At 28.8% G+C, this 21,395-nt stretch overlaps 1 protein-coding gene across 3 annotated transcripts in view; it reads right to left on the bottom strand.

Annotated features, from left to right (window-relative positions):
• AstA (allatostatin A) overlaps positions 1–21,395 on the bottom strand; it is a 205,266-nt gene that overhangs the window by 124,350 nt on the left and 59,521 nt on the right. The window contains exon 1 of one of the 3 annotated variants that reach the window (XM_014426898.2): positions 5,395–5,515. The exons of the other annotated variants lie outside the window; for them this stretch is intronic. The gene's annotated coding sequence lies outside the window, so the exon portion shown is untranslated. Of the gene's footprint in view, positions 1–5,394; positions 5,516–21,395 lie in introns of those variants that run through there. 3 annotated transcript variants of the gene reach the window in all.

Raw genomic sequence — 21,395 nt, forward strand, 5'->3', positions numbered from 1 at the left:
TGTTATTTCCCTTACATATGTATTCAGTTAAATAGAGTTTAATATTGCTATCGGTAGCGGGATAGCTCGGTGGCAAGGCACTGTGCTACTAACTCCTAAGAACCGGGAGAGTTCGGAAGCACTCCGGTGTCCACCAAGCCTTATAAATTGGGTACCTTTAGGGAAAAATATGACGGTCGAGCATGCTTCTGACCAAAACACCTCCTTGCACAACTGTTGGTCTAGCAATATTACTTCCTTACAAAGTACCGCACACCTGACCCTTCGTAGGTTGTAGCGGTAAAGATTTTATTTTTATTTATTTTATATTACTATCATTATTGATGTACCAATTATTTCGAAAGGTGTTTTTCCGATTGAAATGACTCTACCTCCAAACAACATCATTATAATAGATTTTCTATATAAAACAGTCAATGCTAAGATAGCTCTTAACAAACGAAACTGTGGCTCTTTATCCTTTGTTAAGACAAGGCTTTCCTGATTAATGGCTTAAGTAATTGAGCGAAATGGAGGACAGTCTTAGAATTATTAGTAACAACAGAAGATGGAAACCCGAACTAATCTGTTATAGACCAGGCGTTCATTCGGGCTGTTTAGCCTCCAATACCTTACCTTTCACACCTCCACAATATTTTTACATAAAAAGGACCTGTATCATTGGTGTAAACAGGTTGTTAAAAACAGTATGTTATAGAATATTTTAATGTCACAATGTAACAGTATTTATCATAAATACAGGGACATAATGTATTTTTTCCAATACGGTTCGAAACTAGTGAGCATTAAGAATTGTAATAAGCCATTTAAACCGTTTAATCCTGGATAAAGCGAGAGAGCTTACGCCCCTAGGTTTCTGAGTGATCTAAATAAAAAACGGTAAAAAAAATTTAAGAGCACCCGGGGTTTAAAAATAAAGTTCCCTTTCCCATATCTTTCACAGACTTGAATCCATCTCCAGTTGCCGAACAATTTATGAAATTGAAATAAATTACTGTACGGGAATAAAAGTTGTCAAATATTTTCAGCATGAAATTGTCTTTAAATACTTTTTTTTAAATAATTTATTCATTGTTATTTACAAATGTATAAAATATATACAAGTAAATTTGCTGTAGGTGACATAGTGACATGATCCAACATATGGAGAATCTACTCATTGATAGAATTCCAATAACATTTCTTGAGAAGATCTCGAGGCCATCTTCTTTTCAGACGCCTAGGAGGATTATTAGGTAATGAAGGAGAAGACAGGTTAGAAACAAGTGGATTTGGGTGGTTGGGAAGTTTATCATGGAAGGGTTGGTATTTGGTTCTGGCCAAATTGACAACATATGAGATATTGAGGTCCTGATGGATGACTTGATTCGGGGCTAAGTAAGGAGCATTAAGGATTTTAGGAAGTATTTTGGACTGTAAGGATTGGATTCGGGAGGAATTTGATGGTTTAGTTTAGCCCACATTCAACATAATTATCTAATTATCTATGAGGAGAAGATAGTTGGTGTGGTCAGAGAATAACACAAATAAGTTTTATAAAAACTTATTTATTACTGCCAACGTTTCGGCCAAAATTTCTAGCCTTCATCAGGGCTGAGAAAAAAAAACAAGACGAAGGGAAGAGGTAGCTTTTGCCAGATTAAGAATAAGTCATACGAATTTAGCCCATTCATATCTGATCAATAAGATAACCGCCAAAATGTCAATATTGCAACAGTGTACTTACGGTCAGTCACATATTTGAGGAGTGCCATTTCTATTCCATAAACTTAAATAGATTGGGAGTGGGACCGAGTGTATCTGATGCTTTGAATGATGACCAGAAGAATCTGGAAATGGTTTTGGTTTTCTTAAAAAGGAATGGCCTTTTGAATAAGATTTAAACCCGAAAGTTAGTTGTACGTACTAAATAATTCCAAAATAAGTAATTAATTAAATTTATTTAGTAATTATCAAAATAATTTCAAATCTTGAAATAGAATTATAAACTGCGAAACATGGACGTTGATGACTTCAGAGTTTTACGCCCTTAAGCCCCAACCAACAACAACAACAAATAATCACTGTGAATAAAGAATATATAGAAAGATTAAAGTAATTAATTGTACAAAATGAATATAGATGATAATAAAGCAATGAAAGAAGTGGAAAATAAAACGTATATATAGGTAATTAAATATGTGAGTGTAATAACATAATTATGAAATAAAAATATAAAGTTGTATATAATAAGAAACAACGAAATATGTATAATTTAATTTAATAATAATAATTTAAAAAATAAAGTTATGGAAAGACAATATGTGGAACTAATGTAATGTGTAAGGAAAAAATAGAAGAATAAAGAAACAAAATATAAAGTTAAGTATTTAACTTTTAAATTAATTATGTTATTTTACTCACATATTTAATTACGTAAATATACGTTTTATTTCCCACTTCTTTTATTACTTTATTTTTATATATATAAATTCTGTACATTTATTTACTTTGATCTTTCTATATGTTCTTTATTCATTCATCATTATCTAATTATAGTTTATTTTTCAAATCTCTTTCAGGCCTTGTAGAAACATATAAAGGATAAGTCATGAACTAATATTTTTTTAATTTCGACTTTCTAAGCTTGGAACGACTAGAAGCTGTAGATGAGTTTTCATTTTCCATTCAATTTCTTCTCATAATTTTCACTCCATCCACATTTATAGTGCTTCTTTTCCATCTTAGTCCTCTTTCTTTTCGACTTCAATCTCTTGCCTCAACTTTTTCTGTAATTGAAAGCAATCCCTGAAAGGCTTTCTTAATGAAAAAATCCCTAATGTGAAAGATGCCGTTGGTTTAGAAATTAAGTTATGTGATTATAAATATATCAAGTTTATTTATACTAAGGATAATTTCATTTTCAAAGGAACACATTTTTGACTAAGCAAATGAAAGACTTTTCTTAATATTTTATAACTTACAGGCAGCTTTTTATGAATGGAATATATTTTGTTAAATTATATATAATTCTGACAATGACAGAATGACATTATTTTTTCCGAGATTAGGTAGTTGAAAATATTTTTGTATGCACATTTGATGTCAATTTATTGTTGGACCTATCCCATTTCCATGAATGTTCATACTTGAAGACAAAAATAAGCAGTGTCATCTCTTGAAATTTGAATGTTTTTGTTATTTATTATAACTATTTATTGAAGTAAATTGACCATTTTTTCTGGAGAAAAATATAAATAAAGAATGATATATTATATTTTAGTTTTTTTTTCTAGATAAAGAGTCACATTAAAATTTAAAAAAAAAATATCGCTAATATTACAGCCTCTAGGTTATTTACAAACTTACCGCCACTTTGGAATTATGTAAAATATATATTTTGAATTTTGGTACTTGTACCTTGTTCCAAAAACTTGCAAGTTGATTAAAAACGGTAGTTTAGACTTTCTTTTTTGTGCGTTAAAAAAATATGGAGAAAATTTAAATGGAAGTCTCCCATATTTTTTCAAGAATTTTACCGTGTGCTGGTATTGGTATAGAATACCACATAACTTTCCGGTGTTTAGTTTTATACCTTCTTTTGGTTAATCCAGTTAGGTATTAGACATGGAAGCAAAGGTCACTAACCATTGTTGTGCGTCATCTTAAAAACGTACACTCTATTACCTATTTTGTATCAACTAAAGCATCTATAAACTTTATAGTACAAGAGCCCAAGAAGAGAAAAAAGGCAGTTATCTCACCCCAATTTTTGATTACTTTAATGAAAACTATATATAATTACTAGTCAAAATTGATGACCCTGCCAAGTATAGGTAGTAGGAATAAAAAATGGCGGTTATTCCAAAGCGATAGAAAAACTAATTTTTCATTCGGAGCTCTATATCTTAAAAACTACCAACAACACAAGAAAACCTAAGAGAGCGTCATTTAAGGAATATTGAAAAATTTATATCTCAAAAACCATTTCACGTACAAATGTCTATTAGCACTCAAATTAAAGCTAGTTCAATGAGCTATAAAGTAGTCTGTGATGTTTATCTTCGTAGGAGTAGTAGTTTTCATGAAATTTTCTAAAATAATTTGATTTATAGTTGTTGGGACAAATTTTCATTAGCCAAATTTATATCCATATGTGAATATCATAAAAACTACTACCCCTGCGAAGATAAGTGTCATAAACTACTTTATAGTAAGTTAAATTTCCTTTGTTTTGAGTGTTGGCAGACATATGTGCGTCTTATGGATCTAGAGATATATTTTTTAAAAAATCCAACATTTTATATGAACAACTAGAAATTAACATTTTGTGAGTTTATTTTATCAAATATCATAAAAACTACTACTCCTACAAATATAAACATTATTAACTATTTTGTAGTAAATTTAACTAGCTTTAATTTGAGCGCTGGCAGACATCTGTACGTCTAATCGTTTCTGAAATGAAGTTTTTCATAAATCAAACTTATTTTCCGAACAACTGTAAATCAATTTTTTTTAGCAAATATTATGAAAACTACTATTCCTACGAAGATAAAGGTTATAAACTTCTTTATAGTCCATTCAACTAGTTTTAATTTGAATGCTAATCGACATCTGTACGTCACATAGTTCCTGAGATAAAGATTTCTCAAAATAAATTAACTAAGCATTAAATTTTGCTATTTAAAAAGCTATGTCTCGAGAACTATTGGACGTAAATAGAGAGCTATTTAAATATTAAGGGCTAATATTTCAGCAAATTTACTCTTCTCTAAATAATGTTCTCTTAGATTTTCTTCTATTTTTCCTAGTTTTTAAGATTATAGAGTTCTGAATGAAAAATTAGTTTTTTTATCGCTTTGAAACAGCCGCCGTTTTTTATTGACCCTACCTACACTTGGCATACTCATCAATTTTGACTAGTAATTATACATAGTTTTCATTAAAGTAATCAAAAATTGGGGTGAGATAACTGCCTTTTTTTCTTTCCGGGTCTTTTACTATTATACCCCTATTCAAATAACGCCGGTAATTTGAGCACTTCACAATAGTGTTAAAAGAAATGAATAATGAATGAAGAAAAATTTTTATGCAAAGAATTAAAAATGTAAATTTAAAATTAAATAAATAAAAGAATAATACAAATTTGAAATGATAATAAAAATAATAATGATTTCTATAATGAAAATAAAATATCTAATTAGTCGAATAAAAGTAATTAGTAATAATGGTAAAAGAACCAATAAACAAAAAAAGGTATAACTTGTTGCAAAACTAATTAACGTCCGTTTATGATCTTTTCTCCTCTGAAGTCAATTATTTATTTGTTTGGTTAGTATATTTCTTGATCTGAGATTTTTGATTTTACACACAACTGACTGGAAAGCAAACTAAAACAATTAAATTATTTACCTTAATAGGCGTTAAGTACAATAAAATGAAGCCGCTTCACACTTCTCCAGATAAAGTAGATTCAATATATCGGTATCGGCATTTCGATGGGCAAACGATATCATCTCTGACTAAATAAAATTATTTGGTAACAACCGCAACTTATCTCATGAACCTTCTTCGAATGACTGATACGATACTTCATAGTTAATCCATAACAATGTCGGAATAACAGATTATAATAATTATAATACTGTTTGTGTTATTAATTCACTGAACCGATCTTATCTCGTTTTAATAATATAATAATGAAATAAAAGAAAAATACTGGTAAAAATTTGAAATAAAACTATTTGTTTGGTTTTTTATTTAACAAAAGATTTTAAAAAATAAACAACTTAAACAGATTATGTCGTTTAAATAAATGAACATACAATATCTTTTTTTTTTTAAGAATTGATGCTTGATTGAGAATAATCGAGAAAGGTGGAATTTTATCTTAACTGACAATATTTTTCGTCCTTGTTCTAATATAAAGTATAAAGTTGACGGTTTATTGTTGCCTTTTAATAATATCTGAACAATTAATGAAATAAAAAAAAATGTCTTTAACATAAAATACTGTTTAACTTTAATAACAAAATAAATTAATATTAAAAAAATAAAATCTGTACTGCTACAACCCATAAAGAGTCAGTGGTTCAGTACTTTGTAAGGAAGGTACTTTACTATACCAACGGTTGTGCAAGCAGGTGATTTGGTCAGAATCACGTTCGACCGCCTGATGTTTACCCAATTAAGAGTACTCACTTTATGAGGCTAGGTAGATAATAATTATTTATCACTGGCGGAATCTTGAAGTTAGTAGCACAATGCCTTACTACTGAGCTATCCGCTCTACCGCATATTGATATAATTTATTAATATTGTTTTATATATATAATAAATTAATTTATATTTATATTGTTTAAAAAAATAAAATTATATACTTTTAAATTTGAATTAACAGTACACTCATTTAAGTTATTACTATGCCGTTATAACTGTTCAACTAAACAGTAAACAATATTTGCCGAGTATTAGAATTGTAAAAATAATGAATGCTTTGTGTAATTTGAATACTTGATAATTATCAACAGAGATCACGGTATCTGTATTTCAAGGCAGAATGGTTTATTTCTGCAAGGTAGAATTATTTTCAAATAACAGTTAATTAAATAATGATTTTATTTCCTGTCATATTCTTAAGCAGTACAATCTGTTTCAGATCAGATCAGAAAAAAATGACAGATTTGTCAATCTTAATCAATCAAGACTACTCCTCTCCGAAAAAGTTTGAGAAGAATCCTCCTTGCCATAGTTTTGTAAAGTTGATAGTGTTCAATCCATGAGTATATCTATTTAAATTTAATTTTATTAAAATATATATACATTTTTTAAATTTTTTATCAGTTAAAATTAGAATTGTGCGAGTATATACTTCAATGTGTTATATTTGCATATTTTTCTTAAACTTTGTGAACCGTTTCACAATTGAAATCTTAACCGTACTATAAACAGTTGCAACTTTACACCCCCTTTCAAACAGTCTAACAGAACGCAACGGACCAATAGGAAAGACTTAAAGGGCTATCAAACAACAATAAAAGATTGATTGGTCCATACAATTACTTCTTTTGCATCGTTCAGCCTCAAGTATCCAATCAGAAATACCTTATTTAGAAAAGGATCTATAGAATTTCTTCTCATTGTGTTCAATAATTAAATAGGCTCTTCTTCCTCAGAATTTAATTACATTTGATTAAATTTTCTTTAATTGAAGTCAATTTTCTTTCGCCTGCTTTGGTTGCAGATATCTGGTCGGTAGAATGTCTCTTTTTAGGTGTCAGGTGTCCTCGGCGCCAGCAAAAACATGAATTGTATTCGGTGAGCTGCATGATGTGGAAAATCCAGGGGATTATAAATGGCAAGGTGTGTTTTGTGTCAACAATATTAATTTAATATAGAAACATATTAATAGAAGAAATTACTCCACTTTTTATTTCCTCGTCTGTTAGTGTTTATTTCCTCTATCTTCTGGCCGGAGATTTAATAAGTCTTCAATTTTTTCAATAAATCCGAAAAAAATATTAGATTTTTTTGTAAATCATAATACTCGGTAATTTTAATTCTTTTGATATTATAATCTTTTTTATGCACTTGAAAAAAGTTAGTAGTAACATATTTTAATTATATTACTTATGTCATGTGGGTATATCTTTGTCACGTAATGTTTTTTTTTTTAATTTATTTATTTATTTATTCACTAAGTACCAGTAGATTTAGTCCGACCAGGGGCCTGTTCCATAATGAAAGCCGATGGTTCTAGTCCATGATGAACTCACTTTTAAATTAGAAGTAAATAAATAAAGAATAAAAAAAAAATAATAAGGGTACGAAATTAAGTTTTTAATAAATGACATTCAACAAAGCAAGAATAAAATTATTAGGTTGTCTTTTTATTTATTTTTTATTAAAACTAACAAATATCGAAATTAATAATTCTATCCCTTAAAATGGAAATGTTAATTTATTTGATTTTTTGTTTATGTTGTGTGGAAGTTTAAATTTATGTCCTTCATTAGGTATTATTTATTGGTTCCGACTACACACAAGATATTTTTATCAAAATGCGTATCTTTCTTTAATCTTAAATAAAACTAACATTAAGTACAGCTTTGAATAAAACCTAGAAACATTATTTAAAATTTGTACTTATATATTTTTTTCTAAATCAATAATGGATTATATATATATATTTTTTTTATTTAGGCTTTTATCCATTTATGTGTGTATAGTAAACATTAATGGAGTTAGTCAAAGAAAGATCCTCATTTTTTAACAATTACATAATTAAGGATAGTTATGATGGAATACTACGAAAATATCTCTTTGATACATATTCAAATATACATATTATTTCTGTTATTTATTATAAAATATTAAGGACATATCAGTTATTAATAGATTGGAATTCATTTAATCAAGTCACTAATAAATAAATATAAGTTTAATTACTACTAACTGCTTTAGATTAAATTTTATTGAGCATATTTTTATCTATGCTAACATTAAAGTTAGACTTCATTTTAGCTTATTATATAGTACTCCTTATTAATATTATTCGCATCATGAAAAGTTGTTATCATCCATAAACATGAGTATTCCGGGCCCTTATTCCAACTACGGATATGCGTAGATGTAATCTTTACACGGCTCTTAAGAGGCCTCGGGGGCCATCTTGAAAAGTTTGAAACATGCGTGTGTGTTGTTTTGTGCGTTTTATTATCCTTAGTATCTTGTTCAAGTATTCTGAATTACGAACACTAAGTCAACAAAATGTTTCTCAACAAGAATTAACACGCTCATACTTGATGAAACTTTCACTAGGGGTTTTCATTATGTTGTGTTAAATGTAAAATGTTTTACCATGTTAAATGTTTTAAGTATAGGATTGTGAGCAGCCCTATTTAAAGTCATGTTAAATGTTAAATGCATGAGAGCTCCTAGGAGATTTTCTTAGCAACTTGTTTAGTAACCTTTCCTTCCAAAACTTCTTGTTATTGTTTACTTCTTAGTTTTAATTACAGTAATTTATTACAACATGCCTAAAGTTAGTGAAATTTAAAAATGTGAAGATTTGGCTACTGATTGTCTTGTTTAAAAAAGTACTAAGCAATGCTAAGACTATCAAAACACAAACTACGAGCAAGGAACCTAACACGACGATGTAGAGCTCAGCTGGTCTGTTGCATGAAGTAATTCTCCATTTAACAGACCTATTTACACGCTTTCAACTATGTCATATGTTATATCGTTTTAACGTGGTAAAATAAGGAAATATTTCTCTATTTAACATAGCTTTTTCTATTTAACATGTCAAACTAAAGATCATGAATACCCCTATTGTATTGTAACGACTTTATCCGCGTTAATTATCGTTCGTAAGTTGCTAAACTCTATGGTAAAATATGTAAGGAATTGATTTCGATAACTAGTCCTAAAAGAGAAATATTATGGGGAGTACCAGGAGGTCAGTTAACACCCTTTGCTTTTAATTCATACTCGAGCTGATTTAGCGGTCATGAGCTCACAATATCTCTTTTTAAGTTACTTTTTGGTTCATGAAAGAAAAGTGACTACATAAAATTAATTTTTTTTATTACTGTTACTGAGACATTGCTGGTGATTTTAATTTTTTTAACTTGAAGTTTAACACATTTTTCAATCCATTATTTATTTTACAATGTTAATTTTTGTCTGAACACTAATATCTCTTTTAATTTTTTTTATTTAATACCAGATTGGCCTGGTGGGCCTTACATGTAAGAGGTACTGTTTTTTTTTTTTTTTAGCAATTGATTATGGGGGGAGGTATAGTCTCACACAAAAGACACCTCTAATTTAATACAACGTTATAAATAAAAAAATAATTAAGATAAAATAAATAGTTTTAATAAAAGATAAAAGTAAAGTTTATAACAAAAACAATGATACTTATGGATTTAACAAAATAAATAATTGACTTCCAATAGAAAAACAATGAAAGTGAATTTAAGAAAAAGATGAAGAGAAAAAAATTAAAATAAAATAAAATTTTAGAGTGACGATAACAGAAATTAGAAATATATAACTTATAACAGAATGTCCTGCAGCAGCCTGGGCTTCAGTCTTCGGGTTGTGGTTGGGTTTCTCAAGTTGTAGGTCACTCCTCCTCTAACTGTCGGCAACTGATCTCTTTAAATACTTTACAAAAACTAAATGATTCAGCCATAATTTTCATGATTACCTTTACATTTTATTTCAAAATGGCAGTCGAGTAGATGTTTCATCCGCTCATATCTCGGCCATTTATGAAGATAATGTAATATAATATATAAAATGTTTTGAAATGGTCCTAAAATAAAATATTTTTTTTTTAGTTTCCACGTTTATCCCTGTGTAACAAATTGGGTACACTTTCGCATTAGCCCAAAAACCTGTTTTCTATAAATTGTAGCTCCGAATTGATTTTAACGATTCTTATGAACTTTGTCTAATATCTTCTCCCCGACCTCCTTGACAGAGATCGAACCAGAAGATTTGTAAGATTGGAAAGGTTTTGATGTTATTTTCAAATACAGAATAAAATCAAAGATAAAAGTAATGTTAACATTATTGTGTAAACATTTTGTGTAATTAAAATACAATAATTTACCTATTCAAGGGGAAAGAAGTAAGTCGAGATCGCACTTAATTTAAAAATATTTTCAAAGCCCTTATGTATAAAAATATATATTTATGACACCTATTTCTAACCATCTTTTTTATGTTTTGTAAAAATAAAAAAAAAATCATTCTTTCAACATCAATATCTGATTTTTGAATTTTTGAAAATAAAACACATTACAGGATGATGACAAATTTTTGTAATAAGATCGTTAATTACGGTTTGTCATTTTAATATTTGATATTTCATTCCTACGTTATTATGACAACATGAATATATTTTGTCTGCTTAAATCTTCTTAACTACGTCATATTGTTCCTTTGGACCGTCGCTGTATCAAACAACTTAACATTGTCACAATGCTACTACAAAGAAAAAAATATTTTTATTTTGATCCGATGAACAGAGCAACAGGGTATAATTGAATTAAATCCTTCTGGCATTCAATATTTTCCAAAGCCTTTGTACTACCCTTTCACTGTCAGAACAACAAATAAGCAATTTTTAAAACCGCCCAGCGTTCTTCGTCATACTAACCTGCTTGTTTTTGTTTTTTTACAAAGTTGTCTTCAAGGCTATTAATTTTTCAAAATTTTTAATTTATGCTACTTATTATTGCTATTCGGTGCATATGGGCAACTCAAGGTATTTAAAAATTGTGTAAATTCATACAATGTAAGTATTAGAATCAGCTGATTCAAAGGATTAGATTCCTTATTCCTGAGAATCTTATTAGAGTACTACAGACGCAGAAAAATTATCTTCTGCTTTATAAGCCTGTATGCATTACTGACTGTATTATGATTGTTGATTCCCTTATAAACCCCTGGCCTCAATAAAACTGAAACCTGACACTTCAGAGGATTTAGGCAAAATCTAGTGGTTGACTGTGGATATTGAGCAAACTATCTGCTACCACAAATGCAGATATAGATTCAATTATATAAAGGGACTATGTGAGGATATTAAGAAATCTTTTAGGATTATGATGTTGATGAGTACTCTCTCCTGTTATTAGTTATTCCGCGAGACCTTCGGAGATAGAGAGTTCACCGTGAGAGGCCTCTGGTTTGGATCTCGCGGAACAATACCAGATAGAACAAGGAGCTTCTTAGAAGGCCTAGGTGTTAGCATCGGGGATATTGCGATCTTGGCGGAAAATATTATTGTGGACTCTTTATTAAAACTTTTTATTATATTTTCCTTTAAATCTATGGATTAGTTTTGTTTTGGTAAAATGTATTAATTTGTTTGTTTCTATGTAAACTGATCTAATACTGTGACTATTATTTCTCTGGTTTGATCTCACATTGCTGTCTAATAGTGAATTTGTTTAACGGGTCACTGGAGAGGATCTGAGAGGGTGAATTCGGGAGAGTGAATTTGTCGATCAAATGAAATAAAAATTGTGAAATGGTGAAATGGAAGGAACAAGAAAGGGAAAGAAAGAAGGAATGAATTGAAATATTTGTATTTAGTGTGTAGACTGGAATTGATTGTAAAAGAAAACTGTGGGAAAAAAAACTGTGTTCCTTATTTTTTATTATATTATGTAAATATATGTAATTTATATATGTCCGATCACGGATTGATTAGTATGCTGTGTAATGTAGCAACCCGATGTATTTGAGCAGCATGGATGATAATAAAGCATTTCTCTCTCCCAACAATAAAATAAAAAATTATTATAGTATATTGAAGGTAGTACATTGATACAAAAATCAATTGGGATTGATATGTAAAATTCCGTGTGTGAATTGTCTAGTTATATTTATATATAATGTAGGTGAAACAAAGCAATTGTTAGGTGATGGAATTTATCAACACAATGATTTAAGAAACAAGGGAAAATATTTTAAAAAACAGCAGTAGTGCAGAATGCAACCAAAAACCAGCATACTTTAATTTTGAAAATACTATGATTTTACATAAAGAAAATAATACATTCAAAAGAAAAATACATGAGTCCATTTACATACCAGAAAACATTAATTATACAGTGAATTTTAAAGCAGACACAAGAAATCTGAACCATCAATATGCAGGTATTTTAAGTAAAATTAATTTATGAAAAATATGGAATAAAATTAATGTTGATAATTATAATTAACTTTGATATGAATTTTAATAATAAAAGAGAGAGAAAATTTAACCAAAATATAGTCGTAATAAATAAATTAAATGCTTGACCTGAGTGTAGGGAAGGTTACAAATATTGTTGTGATAAATTTTAACAAAGAAGATTGACTGTGATAAATAATTTTAATTTTTAATTTAATGTGAACAATCTATTAATGAGGTAATTTAACATAATCTAAGAATTGCTTATCAACAAAATTATATGATTCCCTTAATGCTTTAATGTCTCGTTGGGTAATTTGGGGCCTGATATAAATGACCCGAGTAGAATTGCCTGCATAAAGATGTTTTTTAAATGATTTGGTTTTAAAATTGTACTAAGGTATGATAATTTATTAATAATATTGTTATTTGTTTGGAATTGTTCAAGATCATATGTGGAATATAAGCTGTTTGTGATAGATTATCCGAATTGGCCGAAACGTCGGACTTATAAAGGAATAACAAATGTTTTAAGACTAAAATCGATAAAATTTTATTAATTTAAACAGTGGATAAATAGTTTATCCTTAAGTATTGTAAAAGCCTAAATGATTTTTATAAATATATTCTTCCTTGTATACTTATTTTATTTATGTACTCGTTAAAGAATTCACTATTTAAGTTAATCAAAGAATTCTTTGTAGGCCATTTTAAAACATTTTTATTTTCATTTTATGATTTTTCGTTGTGAATCCAAATTTAACAGTTTGATCGTCAAATTCTTTGAATCTCAATCATGAGTTAAATAAGGTTTGTTTTACAAGAGCATTGTGTGATATCATTAAAACAATTTTTATTTTATAATAATGTGAATATATATATTGTAATGTGCATGGTTATGTCCACATGATACGGAATGGTCGTAAACAAAATAATTATAACTAGTACTATTCTTTATAAGATTTCGTATATACACAAATTGACTCTTGGATAAACATAAGATTGATAGCTCATTAATAGGTTTTAGCCTATAAGTATGCTAATTTTATTGACCCTTATGAATATGGTATTATTGTTGGATTGTAACATGGTTAGTAAGTACTAACATTTGGTAAAAGAAGAAAAAATTCTTGATATGTAAAATTCCTTTAATGGAGCCGTTGTTATCTATAGTAGTAGGCGATCGACTCACATGTTTCCTGTCGATCCTCTAAAGGATAAGCTATCTTTTTCATGACGCCTTATCCCGCCTGATCCTTCCGAAAGTCCATGTGTCGCGGAATACTGCTCTTAACAAAACATGGGAATTGTATAAAGCTGAATGTCTCTTACATTAAGTAAATTAAAAATTAATTTCAAATAAGCAAATTAGATCCTGTTTGTACCCTTAGGTCCAGTTTATAGAGCCCTTAACCATTGCCAGTTTTGGTGTAGATTAGTTGAGTAGTGTTAAAATTATTCCCATTTTTTATAATTTTTCAAAAGAAATCAAAGGCGTAATGTACTAAAATATAAGGCGAAAATTTTGGTAAAAAATATTTATTTTCCGGTATTTTCGAGGGGTTTCCTAAGGTGCTAAAAACCAATGTCAACTTTGTTTCACTCCTAAAGAATCTTTTACCGAACTTTGATAGGTCAGTCATTCTGAATTGTTTCAATACTGAAGCACAATGAAAGTTATATAAAAACTATTCATATTTTATGTAGTATGTATATGAAATTATATTTATATTTTTATATTTATATTATACAAATTATACATATATGATCAAATTGTATAAAATAACATTTTTTTTTTTCATTGTTATTATATGTCAATCGAATTGTCTCATTCTGAAGAATAACAAAAATATTACTGATTCTATTTAATGATTTTTTATTCATTAAAAATTTTTATAAAGCATAATTTGGATTTTAGTAAAGAAAACAAATTTTTTTTTTAGTAAGGAGTAACCATTTACGTTACTATAGTTACCGTCTTATCACTTCATCTATATATTAATTTATATTAAAGTTTAAATAGTGTTCAATTAATGTATATACATTCTCAAATATAGCAATTGCGAAGTATTGCCGGGTGTGCTATAAATATAGAAAAAACTGTACATATTAATTTTTTTATAAATTCATATTAAATTACGTAATTAAAATTACAAATATTCGTTAGTAATACATAACAAAATTTCGTATTTGTTACTTGCGCAAAAAAATATTGTTATTAAAATGCTAGAATATACAAAAGTACCGGTAACAAAGAAGTAAAATATAAAAAAAAAGAAACGTTCCGTTGCATTATTTAGTTGGAGTGACTACTCACGTCGCCAATTCTACGATGCCTGCTTGGCATGGGAACTACAGCGTCCATTTTCCCATTCCTAAACTTAATCTTAGCCTTCGGTGGGGGAGGGCAGGTCCTCATGAAAATGAACTAATCAACACAAGGAGTAGAGCAGAAGTCACGTCTTATTTGTATAAATGGGGCAGTTTTAATTAGAGACCCGGGTCTGTAGTGGTTTGGAAGGACCAGACTACTTGCGGTCAGGCGAGAGACACACATTACCAAGATTAGACTAATTTCGGGATCCTCCCCCAGTGCTTTCCTCAACAACGGGGACAAGAGGTCATTGTCGAAATTTCGGCTTTAATTTAATTTTATATTTGGCATTTATTAGTAAAAGGCCTTTTTAGGGATGGTCGGCGAAGACAAATTGGATAACCCGGAAAGTTGAGAGACATAGTATCATACATACACTATTTATTAAAAACTAATTATATTTTTAATAGTTAATTCATGAATTAAATTAAATACGGATTAGACCCAATTATTATAAATCTTTCTGGTTAACATAATCACGCAGAGACCAAGCCATGTTTGGAAATTATTTTATCTAAATATTTTGGATTTTCTTTTTAGGAAGTTGATTATATTATTTTTTTAAATTGTTGAAGTGAAAAAAAACTTCCAAATAGGGTATAAACAATTCTATATTTTGCTTGTACAACGTTTCGGGACAATTATCACTCATGCTCCTTTGTATCCTAAAATTGTAATAATTAAGTTATTCTTATCAACAATTTTTATTTATGTTATGATAGAATTTATTGTATCTCTAAGTATGAGGTATCCTTCAACTGAATGCCAGGCATATATTCACTTTGGCTTGCTGGTTGGGTTTTAGTGGACTGTATAATTGAAACATAAAACATGATTGAATTAAAATAAAATTATATTATATAAGTTACAAGTGGTGTAGAGGGTGGCCAAAATAAAACATTTATGGTTAGATGGTTAATTAATTTAGAATAACTGGGCTATGGAAAACTGTAGATGTAATAAGGTGGTTGATGATGATGTTGATGTTAACTATATTGAACTAGGTGGACTTACTCCATGCTACCCTCCTTCTCTCCTCTGCTTCGAGGAACAACTCTAGGAATTCTACTCACTCACGGTAGATTTTTGGATTGAACAAAGAAGAGTTGCTTCAGGCCGAAAACAAGATAGCTCTCACATCCTAGGTTGCTTTTTCTCACAACAGAGAGCGCTGGAGGAGGTAAGTTTTGGCTGTTAACTAATGCCTACATATGGCAGCCCCTCCAATTCAAGCTTTCGGTTAACTTAGGTTACCCGAAACAATATATTCAGTATTTCTTTTAGCCAATCCTTCTTATTTTTCTCCGATTATTTTTTTAAACCAGGTGTGATGCGCATATACTTTTAACTCACCACTCTAGTTTGAAATTCTTCATAACAGACACTGAAATTGAATATTTTAGAGAGGTACATGTATGGGATATGCTAGCAATATTTCTCTATGGTAGATTTCACAAAAGTGCCATTTCATATCATCGATTTTACATTTTTTTTTTACATTTTATAAAAATCGTTTTTGGTTAAACTCGTCATATCAAAAATTACCTATAAAAGCAATAAAGTGGTTCTCTTAAGTACCTTTAATTTTGTTTATTATATATAATTAACTCTCATTGTTCGCAGTAATAATAAGAGTGAATATAAAATATGATAAAATATCATTATACAATGAGTAAATATAAAATATAATAAAATTTTATTACTAATTTATAAATATAAGTTATAAATATAAAGGAGAAAGAAAGAGAAATTTTTTTGTGTTACTATGTATCACTTTTTAAACAAATTTTCATGAATAAGAGAAGTTAAGCAGTTTTATATTCCTTTGAAAAACCGAAATTTTTAGGAAAAATAATATTTGAAGTTCAAAGTCGTAGAAGTTAATATTTATTGAAAACAATAATTAAATTGAATTTATATATAAACTTCGAGAACCTATAAATGAAAAATACTGATTTTTTTTTTAAAGCATTTCAAACTAAATTCTACAATGTTATTTAATAGATTTGAAACAGAAAATAGAGTGGCGCTTTCTTTCAGCTTATTTCTGATTGTGTTAAAAGTAACCATTGAACTCACGAAAAAAATTAAAATGGTTCACATTTATAACATTATATGTTTGTTTTAAACTTCTCGGTAAATAATTGAGAAAATTTCTTTTCTATACAACATAGATATAATATTTACCTATGAATTAATTTTTTTTTCGGATTTATAAAGAAAATTCGTTAAAAAAGAAATTGGGTAAATATGTATAGAAACACAAAAGTGGATAATTGTTTTAAAATATATAAAATCAAATTGGTTATACGGACTAAAATATTTACTTATGATTACAATATGTAAAAAACAAAACAAAAAAAAATTGAAATAATTAAAAATATGTTAAGTAATATTGGTTCAAAATCATTAAAAATATCACAAAATGATCTTAGAAAGGATAGACATGTATATAGAAGTTATTGATTTATGTAGAATCTACCCATTGATAGAATTGCAAAATTTCAGATTTAAATATAGGATTCATGTAACTTTCAGTCTTCATTCAATAGATAATAATTAATTCCGCATAAAAATAAATCAGCAGGATAATACATGTAGGTAATATCACATTTATAATTCTATGGCTGTTTTCCCCATGCTGTAATCGTTATCTGCAAGTATCTCATCAAAAACTTAAACACTTCAACTTGGTCTGTAAGCTTCTCAGTGGAAACATGTAATTGATGCTTGACATTTAAATTTTCCAGTACAGGGTGCCTGGTTCTAATACGTGACATTTTAGTTTGGCAAAAATATTAATGAAAAATTAAATTATAAAATGAAAAGTTATTAAAACAGGTATTTAATTTTAAAGGATTAACATTAGCCGATTCAATTGCTTTTTTAATGATTATATAATTAGAAATTTCAAATTAATATGAAAAGTTCCAATAATGGATGTTCTTTTGTATTCGCCAGACCAATTACTAATGCATTTTTTCTCTTTTCAAAAGTTTAAATATGGGAATATAGCCTAAAACTTTCAGATTTTTTTTTGTTAATTTTGATAAAGATGAAGAAAAAAAAATGTATTTTTATAATCGTATAAAGGCAATTAGCATTTTTGGTCTAATTAATAACATCAATATAAAATTAGATAATAAAGGTTTCCTTTATACATTCTCCTATGGAATTGCTTTCCTTTATGACTTTTTTTTTTTTTATTCTTTTCAATTTGTCTCAACTACTCAAGACTGGTAGGCTACCTGTAATAAGTCTGTTAACGGAAGCAATCTTCTTTTCCTTCTTATTTTTCATCACTGCCTCTGTTTCTTAAAAGTTCTAATCTTCAGAAATATTTTTTTTTACTTTTTAAAGGAAATAATTCATCTCGACAAAATTGATAAATTGTCATCCCAATCAATCAACAAGGATACAAATCCCCACGTTATTAAAAAATACTCACAAAAATATGTCTAGGATTAAGTTTAATATGTTTTAAAGTGATTCTCACATAAAAGTTTTAAGTCCCCACTCACTTTTAGCAGAATTTCGCCTATGTCTCACTGTCTCTTTTTAAATATTTCTTTATTTTTTCTCACTCTCACATATCTTTTCTTTTGGTCCTTCTTTTTCACTTTTCAGGACACTATATTTATTTTGGCTTATTATTATTTTTTAACTCATCTATAACATAACCATATTATCTATAACATATATATCTACGTCTTTTATCCATGGTAACATATATTACGTTTTCTTTCTTGCCCGTGGTATCGTAATATTGTTTTCTTTCATACATATCATTGAGTTAAATTGCTTTTTATTATTTTTAGGCATTACTTACATATTTTATCATGTTAATTTAATTACTCATCATTTACATTTTCTTTCCGCAACATTCATTATGTTCTCTGAATTAAGGTTGTTATCTCGTTTTTTTCGGCCCTGATGAAAACCTAAAATTCTAGTCGAAACGTCAGCACAAATAAATAAGTTTTGTTTATTATTATATCTTTGCTGACCACTCCCCCACGATCACCTTCTCTTCAAAATAAGTTATTTAAAATGAAGTGCTGTATATTTTCGTATTATTTATATTTATCCTCTCATTTCTTATATTGTTCAATTCATATATATTAATGAATGTAGTGATAAGTATTGACCTTTCAATAATTCTCGGTATTGTTAAGGTTTTTCGCTATGTGTCCCTGGATATATAAACACCTGTGTTTATTTGCCACATGGGTCCTGAATCAGAGCTATTAACACTTTAGTGTACTACAGTTTTTGACGAAGGATCAGAAGCCAATTAAGCAGATACAAACCCTTCCTAGACATGTCAAACTTTCCTACCCCCTCTCGGCCCTAGGGTGGGACGAACACCTAGGGGGCGTTCTGTCACCTATGGCCAATGAGGAATTAGATTCAAAAAAAGGTAACGCCACTAAGGGGAGGTGGGAGAAAAGGGATAGTACAACTAGACCAGAAAAAAGGGGCATTTGAAGACGAAGACACAGAAGTAAGAAAACCGAAGAGAGGGCAAGATGCACTTTGACCAGACGAAGTCCTAAGAAGAACGGCTATGTGACCTAGAGCTATCCCTTATGAACAATATGACACTCACGTTACTACACGCACCACCCAAATCAACCAACTCAGTACTCATTCTGATATATATTAGATAACAATGTAATAATCGATATTTTATGGCAAACCAATTATCTGAATCATTTCAATCATACTATAATTTAAATCATATCAATCTAAATAAATACTTTGTTCCTTGATATAGTTTATATACTATTATATTATCCAATACCACCCCTTATTATATAGTATAATTAATGGTACCAATATTTTTTAAATACAAAGGTATTTAATTGGAACTTGTAAACACATAACAAGCCTTTGGAAAAGAATCCAATTATAATAATACTTTTGCAGGACTAAATATAAATTAATCAATTAACTTATTTTTGGTTAATTGCCATCAGCGATTATCCTGGCATCCCGACTAAATCTCGAGACAGTACATAGCAGTAGAGATTTATAGTCAGATAGATAATAAGATAAATGGTTAGATACAAAGATAAGCGTATAGTACTTGTATGAAGAAGAAACAACGCACCGTAGTGAGAGATAAGTTGTTTCTAACACTCATGTTTCAAGGCTTACTCTTTCCTCTTCCCATTTCCTTCCTTCCCTCAAAACTCCAAGTGAATGGGATTAATCGCGAGGAAAAATCAGGAAAACCCCTCTCAACAGCAAGACGAAGGCAGTGAATAGAAGCAGTTGTTCACTAACAATACTTGTCACCGTATCTCGAACGACTAAACACCCTAACACCTCTTTCCTCTCTTTTTACTCACAACTTCGTTAATATGCGTAATTGTCCAGTTGAAAGCACACAAGAATTTATTTTTCTACTAATGGGTACGACGTAAAAAGTATAATCAAAATATGAAGAATTCTTTTACAGATTCGTTTACTAGATTTAGTTTTTAAATTTAAATTATTTAGCTAAATTATTTAGAAACAGTTAAGTGGCTTTCTGTAGCCCAGAAAATAGTATAAAATTGATAGCATTGTCTTTATTTATTTTTTAATTTTGTATTTTCCAAGCCAGTCTTTTATCTAGGTCTAAACTAAGTATACCGTATATATTTTTTAAAACTATCTTTACTAAGATTTAATTCAAATCTTTTAATTACCTCCCTACTAATTCAAATTAATCCAGCCTCGTTTCAATCTAGGATTTTATTTATTATTCACGTTAGGAACACTTATCCTTACTATGTTTCAAATTATAGGTTCGAGAAAGTAAACTACTTTTTTAATAACCAAGAAAATACGAAAACATTTATTTATAATTTCAATTTACATAGAATTTTTTGTCACTATTTATTGCCTCATACGATTTTGTATTTAATATTTTTTTTTCTAAAATCTATTACTTCTGAACATTATAGATATTATACATTTATTTAATGACTTTTATTTCAGAGAAAAAATATTTTTCTTTTTTTTTCCCTGTATACTTCATTTTTTGTTAATATTTCCCCTAGTTTATAATAAACAGCCAACTAAATTGCAAATTATAAGTGGAATCGATAGGTAATGTAATCGAACATCAGTTTAAAAATTTTTCTCTCTCAGCTACCAGCAATTAAAGGTGTAGTGAATTACAACGTTGGAAATCATACCACATCGCAAAGACTGAAGCACAGGCTGATCCCAAGACAAATTAGCTATAGTTGAAATTAATAGCTAAAGTTGCCATGGATACGGCCCTAATTCATGAATGAACCATTAATTAATAAATATCGTATCCATGACAATTTTAGTTACTAGTTT

The sequence above is a fragment of the Halyomorpha halys genome, unplaced genomic scaffold (assembly GCF_000696795.3).
Source record: "Halyomorpha halys isolate HHAL.00 unplaced genomic scaffold, Hhal_1.1 Scaffold601.1, whole genome shotgun sequence".
Taxonomy (NCBI): domain Eukaryota; kingdom Metazoa; phylum Arthropoda; class Insecta; order Hemiptera; family Pentatomidae; genus Halyomorpha; species Halyomorpha halys.